Source organism: Mobula hypostoma, chromosome 6 (assembly GCF_963921235.1).
Source record: "Mobula hypostoma chromosome 6, sMobHyp1.1, whole genome shotgun sequence".
Classification (NCBI taxonomy): domain Eukaryota; kingdom Metazoa; phylum Chordata; class Chondrichthyes; order Myliobatiformes; family Myliobatidae; genus Mobula; species Mobula hypostoma.
The window spans coordinates 69,004,344-69,018,589 of NC_086102.1; the positions used below are offsets into that span (position 1 = coordinate 69,004,344).

Genomic DNA, 14,246 nt, shown 5'->3' on the forward strand with positions numbered 1-14,246 from the left:
AAGAAAAAAAGCCGAAATAAACGAGCTAATTAGTTAGGTGCCGCCCGGCATGTAAATGTTGGCCCAGATCAGAGGCGACGCAATGGGCAATCGCCTCTGATCTGGGCCGACATTTACGTGCCGGGCGGCACCTAATTAATTAGCTTGCTTATTTCGGCTTTTTTCTTAAAGATGTGTTGGGTGTGTCCCGGCCGCTGCTTTACACCTTCATGCTTTGCGGATCGGTATCGGTTCGCTGCCCAGAGGGTGGGGGCCACTGCACCACCCCACCCTCCGACGTCTCAGCCTAACACACCATCATCAGTATGCTCGGCGCTGTCTTCTCGATTTCCATAAGTGATACTACACTGTACATACATTATTTCTACTTTATATCGGCAGTGTACTTTTACGTGTTATTTGGTATGATTTGGCAGCTTCATAGCTTAAAGGTTACTGGAGGGAGTATTTCTGCTGAGAGCACTTGTGTGAGATTTTCGCTACAGGGAACAGTGCAGGCAATGATTGTAGAGAAGTATTTCTACTTTATATAGGCTGTGTATTTATCATATCATTCCTGCTTTTACTATACGTTACTGTTATTTTAGGTTTTATGTGTTATTTGGCATGATTTGGTAGGTTATTTTTGGGTCTGTGAACGCTCACAAATTTTCCCCATATAAATAAATGGTAATTGCTTCTTCGCTTTACGACATTCCGGCTTACGAACCATTTCATACCTTCAGATGGTGGGGGAAACTTGTAGTTCTTTAGTCCAGCAGTTTGAAGAAAGCTTGATTAAAGATATGAGCCTGTATGCAGATAGTATGGTATCTATAGTGCTTTGAAAATGTATTCAGCCCCAGCCCTTTGTTCACATAAAAGAGAATTACCACCAGAGATTTGAATCATTTAACTGAGATTTTTTGTTTGTGAATCATATGCTCCTTTTTTTCACAGTGGAACCCCAGAAAAACAGGGAAAAGTGTAAAGAATGAAAAACTAAAAATTCAAGAACTGAAATCTCAGTGTTTCAAAAATATTCATCCCCCTTTGCTCAGTACTTAGTTGAACCAGATATTACAGCCAGTAGACTTTATGGATCAGTCTCTTTGCACAACGTGCTGAGGCAGAATTTGTCTATTCCTCCTTGCAAATTTGCATTAAGCTGTGCCAGGTTAGTTGGGGAGCGACGGTTGTCAGCAATTTTCAGGTCTTGCCAGAGATGTTCGATCAGATTATGGACCACTCAAGGACACCAATTTTCTTCTTTTGAAGCCTCTCCATGGTTGCTCTGGCAGTGTGCTTTGGATCATCGTCCTGTTGAAAGACTAACTTCCTCCTCAGTTTGAGCTTTCTGGCCGTGGTTAGCACATTTTTATCCAGGATCTTTTTGTGTTTAGCAAAGTTCATCTTCCCATCAGTCCTGATCAGATTTCCAATCCCCACTGCTGAACAGCATCTCCGTACCTTGGTGAAATCTCCACCATACTTTTAATAGAGACGGTTTTACCTGGCTGATGTGCAGTATTCAATTTACGCCACATGTACTGATTAAAAAAAGCATATCCTTACCCATAAAGATTTTGCAAAGCATAATTAGATACTATAAAGCTGTGGAAGAAGGTCTTGTGGTCAGATGAGACTAAAGTGGAACATCTTGGCCTCAGCACTAAGTAGTACGTGTGGCTTAAATCTAAAATTGTAAATTATATGGATTACTGCAAAAACAATACCATGTAGATATTAATATCTATCATTCTTTTTGCTATTAAGTATTTGAACTACTGCATATGCCGGGATAATATCTACAGTAGTTTTCAACTGGGTTGCTAGTATTTGGATTTTTTGTTTCTGAACACTACAGTTTATATGGTAGTACAGCAGGGCCTAATATAAATTCCTAAGTGTGTGGAAGTCATGAGTTCATGAGGGCAGTATATTATAGTTGCAGCAAGAATATCAGAGCAGCTGATAAGATTAGAACTGTTTAAAATAAAGTTAAAATACTTGGTCTTTATTTGTGACACCTTGCAGTTCAGTTGACTTGATTTAGTGGCATGCTTCCTTTTGGACCAGGTCTCCATCTTCAGGTATTTGTGTATAATTCGGACTTAAAGTCAAGTGCATTATTTTCTGAGGAAGAATTGCTGCTACTTGGGGATGAGGAGGGTGAATTCATCTATTTGGAGTCTAATTTTTCATGGCAATGTTGGTAGTTAAGCAACTGAGCCAGACAATTTTTCCATCATCCACTTCTGCGACTGGCCAGCTTGTCTGCACTGGAGGCCTGTATTCTTTATTCTTTCCATTGCCTCAATATAACCTTACAAGCCATTGCTCAGTAGATAAGGTAGTATGAATTGTATGCTCTAATACCACTAAGCTGTTGCTTTTCAGGTAGCTATACGATCCTCCGATACAAAAAGGTTCTAGTTTTGTCAGAGCTTAATTTTTACTATTTTTTGTTTGCTTGTCTTTCAGAGAAGTGCTGCTGCTTCCCTCCAGCTGGCAGTATGGCGTGCTGGTGAACAAGTTCAGCCACTGTATAGCATTGGAACAACGTCTTCAATCACAGGGATATTGGAATTTTGTAGGAGATGCGTTACCATTTTCCCAGCATTCATTATGATGTTACATCAGCAGGACCCAGAACTGGTTCCCAAGACTATTACATCATGCTGAAAGGTTAAAGGAATATTACTTACTGAATGCGGCCTCTTTACTGAATGCCTGTCCTTGCATTAGGTATCCAAGATGGAGAGTGTGTGTTAGATATGTGTACTGCTCCTGGAGGAAAATCTGTGGCAATATTGCAGTCTGCCACTCCACGTAAGTGCTGTACTATTGCATGTTACTTGCAGGATACAGAAATAACTTATTTTCTTTCTTCTACTCTGTAATTGCCATCATTTTTATGGTTACATCTGGGTTTTCTGGCTCTTGGTTTCCTTCTGGCTAAGATACAAATTTAAGATGATGTAACTTAAGTGACTAAATGAGAACTGGGATTGCTCAGGCATAGAAGACTATGGGCCAAGTGCTGGAAGATGGGAGTAACTATGAATGGGTCAGTGATCAGTGTGCACATGGTGGGTGGAATAGCCTGTTTCCATGCTATATCTCTGGCAAAAGAACCAGAGATGACAAAAGGAAAACCTTTATTAAACTGTGGATTAGGGTGTAGAATGCTTTGATCAGGCAGCAGAGTGACTTATTTGTAGAGCTACAACCTCAGCTCCAGTGACATGAGTTTAATTCTGCCCCCTGGTGGTATCTTCATGGAATTAGCACATTTTCTCAATACCCAGTTTCATCCTACATTCAGAGCTACGCAAATTAGAGGGTTAACTGGCTTCCTACACTTTTAATATTAGATTTCACTATCAATATTTAGCTGTTTGTGGGAGATTGCTTCCAAGGTGTGTAGAGCTCATCATTCTCAGAATCTCCTCTGAATTGGCACTGCAAGAACAGGGGAATGTCTGCTGAGAGCTCCTTGATGGAGGATTTTAGTCTTAGTATTAAGTGGCTTTTTTATTTTCCAATATCTTTGGTAAACATGCTGAAGATTGCCTGAACATCCAATTTTTTTTATTAGAACATTTATTGCAGCCATATTGTTAGGTGACTGAAATCAGGATGTTCTTGGTTCTGGGTTAGTGTCAATGAGGTTAGTTGGCTTTCTGTCCATCCATTTGCTTGATGGGGGCCTGTTAGTGCCTAATAGGCAATTGCAGAAAGAAGTTTTGAGGCCACCCTTTGATGTTCTCTCTTAACCCCAGTCCAGTTTGTGCTGAGGCTGACATTGTGTATTAACGCCTTATTATAGTTGTTGAGCTTGAGTAAAGTGGTGACATATTTGGGGAGTAAACATAACTCAGAAGAATTACCCAGAATGGTTATTAGCAGGGATGAAGCCCTTGTAAGATCAAAGAAGGCAATACATAGAGAATTATGGTCCCTGGTGACCTGAAAGGCATCTGGATGGATTTTTTTTTCTGTAGTTGACATCTAGGTGATCTGTCATTTCCATTTGAGCTCTCTCTTGAAGATGGTCAGGATTGTGACATCGCTGAGGACATCTGAGATTGCCTTAGTATTTCATGACCTCCTTCAAGCATCATGTTCTATTTATACAAAATACTGGAGGAACTCAGCAGGTCAGGCAACATCTATGGAGGGAAATACACAGTCAATGTTTTGGGCAGTGGCTATTCTATTGGACCTGTGAATGCATGTCTAACTCTCCATAATGCAGTTTATTTTTCCACGTGTAATGTATAAATTTTATGCAATGAATACAAGTTACACTGAGGTTGTTGTCCCATTTTTGGTCAGTGAAAAGCAAATGTGGCTCATTGTTCCTTGTGATTAGAGCTGCCATGAGCCTCTTGTGATGGCGTGACAACTCGTCTTTGTTAGGAACCTCAAATAGCATGGTGCCTTCCAGAGGGAATCTAGGGCCTTTATTAATTGGCTTGGAGTAGGGTGCCTCTTCCACTAATCATCCTGATGAAACTTTGTTGAGGTATCACATTGATCTAGATCAAGAAGCATAAATTGAACATATTTTCATGTTACAGAATTAATCGGGTTGGAGGATGCTTGAGTTCAAGAAAATTAAAAGGCAGCAAGTAAAAGAAAATAATAATTTTTATTTTCAATTTATTTGTCAAATTATAACTGCCAGTAATAATTCCTTAAATTATCACTGCTGGTAAGGTGATGATCAATAATTCAGAACTTTCACACCATTAAAAAAAATTATTTATACTTAATAAATGTGCCTTTGCATTTTCTAGTGTGTCTAATTGATATCTAATAGTTTCTTTTTTGTATGAATGCTGAATCTTGTGGCAAATTAACAATATTTCAAAGCTTCCATTGGAAAACCACTTCTGGATTCAATCTGTAACTACCTCTTTGCAGTTGCTGGATGTTGAGGCCAACTTATTCCTTAATTTTGCCCAATTTAAAGGATGAACTTTATACTAAAACAGTATAGTTAGTGGTACTTGCATCTCATTAAATATGATTGGACAGCAGGTATAGATTATTCTTATTTCATACCAAACATTTTTACAGGTTTCAAACTTGTAGGTAAACATTAAAATATTTTATCTTTTATGTCTATACATGAACTATAACTTTCAGTATATTTTTCATCACGTTTCAATGGAAAATGTCAGTATTATTCTTGATCTTTCCTGGAGCCTCAATGATATGGTGGATTTGACATTTTTCTTTTAAAATAAATATTTCCGCATACTGTCACAGACATTTTCTACATGAGCAGTTAGCTACAGATAGCATATGCAAAATTAGAATCCATTTCGATGGCTCCATTAATTTTCTAATAGACATGACTGCGAGTGACTCGAAAGCTCACTTTTGTAAGTCGATTCAGACGTTTCCAGGTAGAATGCTTTACTGAAATGCTTTTGAATTTTCTATTCAATTTTACCAGTTTCTTATATTAGTGAAACATGATTAGTTGCAAACTAGGTTGTGTAAGGAGAATTTGTAGGAATGAGGCAGTAGCTTGTTTACTTAGTGAAGTTTAACGTTTTGAAACAGAATGTTGTTACGAAATATAGCAACTTTTAATTGAAATACATTTCATTTAACTATGTTCAGTGAAGTTCATCATAATCTATCTTGCAGCATGTTATGCTATGTCTTATTGTTACAGTAGGAACATTCTCATTTTAGATCTCATCTTTACGGTTGTTTTCTTCAAAGCAATTTTACTCGATATCATCTTTTCAACCCAGCGATTGAACTTAGCTTATAGCCTGATGGGAATACTTACACACTTAGACACTCTTCTGCATTACTACTATTTCCATCAATATGTACAATTAAGATGCTACATGTATCATACAACCTGACAATTATTTTTTCATAATCTCTGCTGGATAGACCTGCAGTGAGTACATCCCAAAATTTATCCTTCAGATTTTCACCACGTGCTATTGCTATTATGACAACTGCTCTCAAAAAGAATAAAAAGGATTTAATATTAACTATCGCCCTCTTTGTGGAAAGCTCCCCAATACCCATAGAAAGTGTAACATTCTAAAGGAGTGATGTCAAGATAATTGCATTCCTATCACATCTCTTGGCTCTTGCATTTGAGGTACATTTGATCATATCAAACCATTATTGTCATTTGGCTTTTATTTATTTACTTTTCAACAATATTCCTCAGATCTGTTTATTAATTTGGTCTCGTCATCACAGCAAAACAATATTAATTCTATGAAGAAAAGATTAGGAACGTCTTTTTAGCACTGAGCTTAAATGTTTCCCATTTTCTGGCCGAGTGAACACTGGAAGGCAGTGCCGACTCCATTTACACTGCATTACACCTCCTCTGGCACTCCGGTGGAGCGCAGCGGCTCCACCTCTCTCCTGGGCAGCTGCAAACATGGGACACCGTGGCTTGAGGCCCAGTCCTTGAGACAACCTAGGCCATGCAGTATTCCACTGCACACCTCTGTTGCGCTCTGACGCAGGCAGCAGCACGATACACATCAAGTCCAGCTCCTTCAGTTCTTCAGTAACCAGCAACTAGCTGATGGGGTAGAACTGCATTACTTTAGGTCTTAATGTCCAGCAGGTCTTGCGATCATAAAAAATATATTGAAGTATGTTTGTTAACTTCCATAAATGCTGCCTGACCAGCATTTTGTCTGTGTTTTGCTCAAGTAATCTGATAGAATTTCTTCCTGTGTCACTGGGGGATGTATGAGCGATCACACAGCCTCAGGATAGTTTCTCTTTCTTTAAAAGGTCACTTTCTTTGCAATGAGCAGGACAATTTGCGTCAGAAGTGGCTGAAGCAAACCCTTGAGTCTTTTGTACCTGATGCCATAGGGGGGGTAATATCTGTGACGAACCTGGATGGAAGAGTCATTGGCCCACAACAGCCACAAATATTTAACAAGGTGAGTCTGCATTTTGACCAGGCTTTGTTGGACTATGGCAAATGTGCTGCTTATCAGAATTTCAAAGTGTAACTGAGACCTGTGCTTATGGCCATAGACCATGCTACGCTGAGTAGATTTTAGTGGCCTGCTTTGGAGTAGATGGAAGGGATAAAACTGCAATGACGTGGTGAAGAATACAGAAAGAAAGATGTATTATGTACTCCACATTGGAATGGAACAATTTGTGTAATCCATGAATGCTACAGAAATAACTGAAAATGAAATCAGAGGGACATGATGCTTACTGTACACTTTTTTGACAAAGTAGCATTTGAAAAGTTGAATTTAACAGACAAAACAGAGTGTAATGTGGAGAGAGCCACATTTAATTAGCAATATTCCCCTTGGTAGGCTCACTCAGAAAGTCAGATGGCATAGGATCGAGAGAAACTTTGGTGCCCAGTGGTGTTTTTATAAATGACTTAGATGGGGTGGAGGGCTATTTAGTAATTTTGCAGATGACGTGAAGCTTGATGGTGATGTAGATATTGTAGAAGGTTGTTGTAGGTTACAACAGCATGTTGATAGGATGCGGAGCTAGTCTGAGAAGTAGGATAAGATTCAAAGTAAATGTATTATCGAAGTACATATATATGTCACCATATACTACCCTGAGATGCATGTTCTTGCAGGCATTCACAGTAAATACAAAGTAACAATGAAATCAATGAAAAACCAAACTCAACAAAGACAGAAAAAACAATCAGTATACAAAAAACAACAAATTGTGCAAAATAAACCAAATAATAAATAAATAATATCAAGAAAGTAAGCTGCAGAGTTCTTGAAGGTGAGTCCATATGTTGTGGAATAGTTAAATGAAGTTACCCCCACTGTTTCAAGAGCACAGTGGTTGGGGTGTAATAAATGTTCCTAAGCCTGGTGGTGTGGGACCTGAAGCTCTTGTACAAGAAGATAGCGTGCCTGGATGGTGGGCGTCCTTGATGTTGAATGCTGCTTTCCTGCATTCTACTTCTTGTAGACGTGCTCAATGAGAAGGCTTTACACGTGCTGAACTGGGCTGTATCCACTACTTCTTAAAGGCTTTTCTGTTCAAGAACATTGGTGCTTCCTTACTGGGCAGTGATTTAACCAGTCAGTATACTCTCCACTATGCATTTATAGACATTTGTCAAAAATTTCAGATGATATGCCAAATCTTCAAACTTCTAAGAAAGTAGAGTCACTGCTGTGCCCTCTTTGTAATGATGCTTATGTGCTGGACTCTGGGCAATCCTCTAAAATGATAACACCAAGCAATTTAACATTCCTGACCCTCTCCACCTCTAATCCCCGATGAAAACTGGCCCATGGACCTCCAGTTTCCTCCTCCTGTCGTAAGTAATTAGCTCTTTGGTGTCACTGACATTGAGTGAGAGGTTGTTGTTGTGGCACCACTCAGCCAGATTTTCAATCTTCCGTCTTCTATGCTGTTTTATCACCACCTTTAATTTGGCCAACAAGTGCCGTCAGCAAATTTAACTATGGCATTGGAACTGTACCTTGCCCCACAGTCATAAGTATAAAGCAAGTAGAGCAGGGGGGCTAAGCACACAGCCTTCTGGTGCACCCGTGCTGATGGTGATTGTGGAGGAGATATTGTTGTCAATCTGAACTGACTGAGGTCTGCGAGAGAGGAAATTGAGGATCTAGCTGAACAAGGAGGTATTGAGGTCTAGGTCTTGGAGCTTGTTGATTAGTTTTGAAAGGATGATAGTTTATTTGTATTTATTTATTTATATACAGCACAGAATAGGCCCTTCTGGCCCTTGGAGCCATGCCACCTAGCAACCCCCAATTTAACCCAAGCCTAATCATAAGATAATTTACAATGACCAATTAACCTACCAACCGGTATGTCTTTGGACTGTGGGAGGAAACCGGAGCGCCCACAGAAAACCCACGCAGTCACAGGGAGAACATACAGACTCCTTATAGACAATGATGGTTTCATCACCAGCCTCTCAAAGCATTTCATCACTGTGGATGTAAGTGCTACTGCATTCTCCTTGGGCACTGGTATAACTGAAGCCTACTTGAAGAAGGTGGGTACCTTAGCCTGCCGAAGGTATCGGTGCACAATCCAGCATTGGTCCTCAGTACCTGGAGATAAATTTAATCCAGAAAAATGTGAAATGATACACTTTGAAAGGATGGACTTGAAGTCAGAGTACAGGGTGAATGTCATGGTTCTTAGCAGCATGGAGTAACATCTTGGGTTCACGTCCTGTGATTCTCAAGGTTGCCATGCAAGTTAATAGGGTGGTTAAGAAGCTGTATGGTTGGTTTTGATTAGTCATCAGATTGTTGTAAAGAGCCACAAGGTAATGTTGCAGCTCTGTAAAACTTTGCTTGCTTTTGTGTGGCAATTTAGAACTCCTTTAAATTCCTATTGTATCTTCAATAGAGGCTCAATAATGTCTCATTTAAAACTGAAATAATTACATTCGGAATTAGGTGACATCATTCAAATGGGATAAAGTGCTACACCCTTGTCGGTTTATAAATAGAGTGATTAATTCTGCCTTGTCTCTATTGTGAGTGTAGAGTTTCAACGGGTTGGTCATTTAAAAGATACGTAGAAATTTCTTTTTGCAGAGGGCAGTGAATCTTTGGAATTCTCTACCCTAGAAAATTTTGGAGATTAGATCATTTTAGGTATTGAAAGTAGACGTAAACAAATTGCTTTGAATGATTTGGGGACTGAAGATTATGGGGATGGGAATCAAAGAATGAATTGTGGCCTGGAATAGATTAGCTGGGATCATATTGAATTTCGGTGCAGACAGGTGGCCTGGTTCTGTTTCTACTTCTCACACAAATGGCAGCAGCCCAGGTAGCATCAACGGAGGAAAATAGTTGACATTTCAGGAAGAGGCCGTTCATCAAGAAGTCTTGGCCAGAAACATCAACAGTTTATTTCCTTCTTTAGATGCTGCCTGGCCTGCTGAGTTCCTCCAGCCTTTTGAGTGTGTTGTTCAAGATTTCCCGCACCTGCAGAATCTCTTGTGTTTCTGGTTCTGCTTCTATTGTTTTCTTGAATTTTGGAACATCCATGTAGTACTGACACAAGCCACATGGGGGTATTAAGATGCAAGCTTTAAGTAAAAATTTCCATTCAGGTGAAATCAGCCTGTTAGTCTGCATATACAATGGATTCTGGTTAAATGGAACACATTGGGACCAGTACATGTTGGCCCAATTAAACGGCTGCTCCAATTAGCCGAGGTTTCATGAAAATAGTTAAAAAGGTACAGTATAATAAAGACAAACTACTATTTAATTAAGTAACAAATTATGTACTTAAATGAAATACAGAACAAATTAGACTACCAGTGCTACTACAGTAATCTAAAACTGTCTATTAGTTCCTGATAGTTATTGATGGAGGAATTCATCCAGTGTACACCACCATGTTCTTTTGATTAACTGTAAATGAACAAAATCAGCACAATGACCTAAACAGATAATGGACTGCCTTTGTTGCATGAGAGTTGTAATCCAACAATAAATTTCCTGGCATCCTGTGTAGTCGCTAGCTCAAGTTCAGATGTGAACTTCATCACTTTGTGAAGTCAAAATAATAAAACAAAATTATCAAAAATTGTTGCTTTTTGAGTCAGCGTCCATCAACCTAAATGGATATCATAACACAAGCACACATAACTGACACTTTAAAAACTGTTCAGTCTGAACACCGTGTAGTGTCTAATGGTTGTACAAGTGCACACGACTGAAACTGTTCAGCAGCAGTCTCTTGTCCCAATTAAGACCATAAGACATAGGAGCAGAATTAGGCCATTTGGCCGATTGAGTCTGCTCTGCCATTCAATTATGGCTGATCCTTTTTTCTAACTCCTCCTCAACGCCAGTTCCTGGTCTTCTCCCCATAACCTTTGATGCCATGTCCAATCAAGAACCCCTATCAATCTCTGCCTTAAATACACCCAGCGACCTTGCCTCCACAGCTGCCTCTGGTAACAGATTTCACAAATTCACCACCCTCTGGCTAAAGAGATTTCTCTGCATCTCTGTTTTAAATGGATGCCCCTCTGTCCTGTGGCTATGCCCTCTTCTCCTAGACACCCCCACCATGGGAAATGACCTTTCCATATCTACTCGGTCAATAGACAATAGGTGCAGGAGTAGGCCATTCGGCCCTTCGAGCCAGCACCGCTATTCACTGTGATCATGGCTGATCATCCACAATCAGTATCCAGTTCCTGCCTTATCCCCATAACCTTTGATTCCGCTGCCTTTAAGAGCTCTATCCATCTTTTTCTTGAAAGCATCCAGAGACTTAGCCTCCACAGCCTTCTGGGGCAGAGCATTCCATATATCCACCGCTCTCTGGGTGAAAAAGTTTTTCCTCAACTCCGTTCTAAATGACCTACCCCTAATCCTTAATCTGTGGCCTCTGGTTCTGGGCTCACCCATCAGCGGGAACATGCTTCCTGCCTCCAGCGTGTCTAATCCCTTAATAATCTTATATGTTTCAATAAGATCCCCTCTCAGCCTCCTAAATTCCAGAGTATACAAGCCCAGTCGCTCCAATCATTCGACATATGACAGTCCCACCATCCCGGGAATTAACCTTGTGAACCTACGCTGCACTCCCTCAATAGCAAGAATGTCCTTCCTCAAATTTGGAGACCAAAACTGCATACAGTACTCCAGGTGTGGTCTCACCAGGGCCCTGTACAGCTGCAGAAGGACCTCTTTGCTCTTATACTCAATTCCCCTTGTTATGAAGGCCAGCATGCTATTAGCTTTCTTCACTGCCTGTTGTACTTGCATGCTTGCTTTCAGTGACTGATGTACAAGAACACCTAGATTTCGTCGTACTTCCCCTTTTCCTAACTTGACTCCATTTAGATAATAATCTGCCTTCCCGTTCTTACCATCGAAGTGGATAACCTCACATTTATCCACATTAAACTGCATCTGCCATGCACCTGCCCACTCACCCAGCCTGTCCAAGTCACCCTGCATTCTCATAACATCCTCCTCACATTTCACACTGCCACCCAGCTTTGTGTCATCGTCAAATTTGCTAATGTTACTTTTAATTCCCTCATCTAAATCATTAATACATATTGTAAACAGCTGCGGTCCCAGCAGTGAACCCTGTGGTACCCCACTGGTCAGCGCCTGCCATTCCGAAAGGGACCCGTTAATCGCTACTCTTTGTTTTCTGTCAGCCAGCCAATTTTCAATCCATGTCAGTACTCTGCCCCCAATACCATGTGCCCTAATTTTGCCCACTAATCTCCTATGTGGGACTTTATCAAAGGCTTTCTGAAAGTCCAGGTACACTACATCCACTGGCTCTCCCTTGTCTATTTTCATAGTTACATCCTCAAAATATTCCAGAAGATTAGTCAAGCACGATTTCCCCCTCGTAAACCCATGCTGATTCGGACCGATCCTGTTACTACTATCCAGATGTGTCGTAATTTCAACTTTTATAATTGACTCCAGCATCTTTCCCACCACCGATGTCAGGCTAACCGGTCTATAATTCCCTGTTTTCTCTCTTCCTCCCTTCTTGAAGAGAGGGACAACATTAGCCACCCTCCAATCCACAGGAACTGATCCTGAATCTATAGAACATTGGAAAATGATTACCAATGTATCCACGATTTCTAAAGCCACCTCCTTAAGTACCCTGGGATGCAGACCATCAGGTCCTGGGGACTTATCAGCCTTCAGCCCCAATAGCCTATCCAACACCATTTCCTGCCAAATAAAAATTTCCTTCAATTCATCCATTACCCTAGGTTCTTTGGCCACTATTACATCTTGGAGATTGCTTGTGCCTTCCCTAGTGAAGACAGATCCAAAGTACCTGTTCAACTCGTCTGCCATTTCCTTGTTCCCCATGATAAGTTCACCTTCTTCTGTCTTCAAGGGCCTAATTTTGGTCTTAACTATTTTTTTCTTTTTCACATACCTAAAGAAGCTTTTACTATCTTCCTTTATATTCTTGGCTAGTTTACCTTCGTACCTCATTTTTTCTCCGCATACTGCCCTTTTAGTTACCTTCTATTGCTCTTTAAAAGTTTCCCAATCCTCCGGTTTCCCACTTGTCTTTGCGATGTTATACTTCTTCTCTTTTATTTTTATACTGTCCATTACTTCCCTTGTCAGCCATGGCCTCCCCTTACTCCCCTTAGAATCTTTCTTCCTCTTTGGAACGAACTGATCCTGCACCTTCCGTATTATTCCCAGAAACACTTGCCATTGCTGTTCCACTGTCATCCCTGCTAGGGTATTGTTCCATTGAACTTTGGCCAGCTCCTTCCTCATAGCACCATAGTTCCCTTTGTTCAACTGTAATACTGACACTTCCGATTTTCCCTTCTCCCTCTCAAATTGTAGATTAAAGCTTAACATATTATGGTCACTACCTCCTAATGGCTCCTTTACCTCAAGGTCCCTGATCAAGTCGGGTTCATTGCACAACACTAAATCTAGAATTGTGTTCTCTCTGGTAGGCTCCAGTACAAGCTGTTCTAAGAATCCATCTCGAAGGGACTCCACAAACTCCCTTTCTTGGGGTCCAGTACCAACCCGATTCCTCCAGTCTACCTGCATGTTGAAGTCTCCCATCAACTGTAGCACTACCTTTGTGACATGCCAATTTTAGCTCTTGATTCAACTTGCACCCTACATCCAGACTACTGTTTGGGGGCCTGTAGATAACTCCCATTAGGGTCTTTCTACCCTTAGAATTTCTCAGTTCTATCCATACTGACTCTACGTCTCCTGATTCTATGTCCCCCCTCACAAGGGACTGAATATCATTCCTCACCAACAGAGCCACCCCACCCCCTCTGTCCATCAGTCTGTCCTTTCGATAGGACGTATACCCTTGAATATTCATTTCCCAGGCCCTGTCCACTTGAAGCCATGTCTCTGTTATTCCCACAACATCATACTTACCAATTTCCAGCTGTGCCTCAAGCTCATCCACTTTATTTCTTATACTCCGTGCATTCATATACAATACTTTCAATTCATTGCTCCCCTCACCTCCCATGTCAATTCCTATTTCACTTGGCCATACTGTACGATCCTCTCTTGAACTTTCTGCTCTGTTGATTCTGCTGTCTTTCTTAACTTTTCTTATTCTCACTTTCCCTTTATCTCCAACCTTATGTTTCCAGTTCGTCCCCTCCCCCCCCCCACTTAGTTTAAACACACCCGTGTTGCAGAGGCAAACCTGCCTGCCAGAATGCTGGTGCCCCACTTATTAAGGTGCAACCCTTC

General features: G+C 40.7%; 1 pseudogene; it reads left to right on the forward strand.

Annotated features, from left to right (window-relative positions):
* LOC134348082 (tRNA (cytosine(34)-C(5))-methyltransferase, mitochondrial-like) overlaps positions 1–14,246 on the forward strand; it is a 61,713-nt pseudogene that overhangs the window by 38,548 nt on the left and 8,919 nt on the right.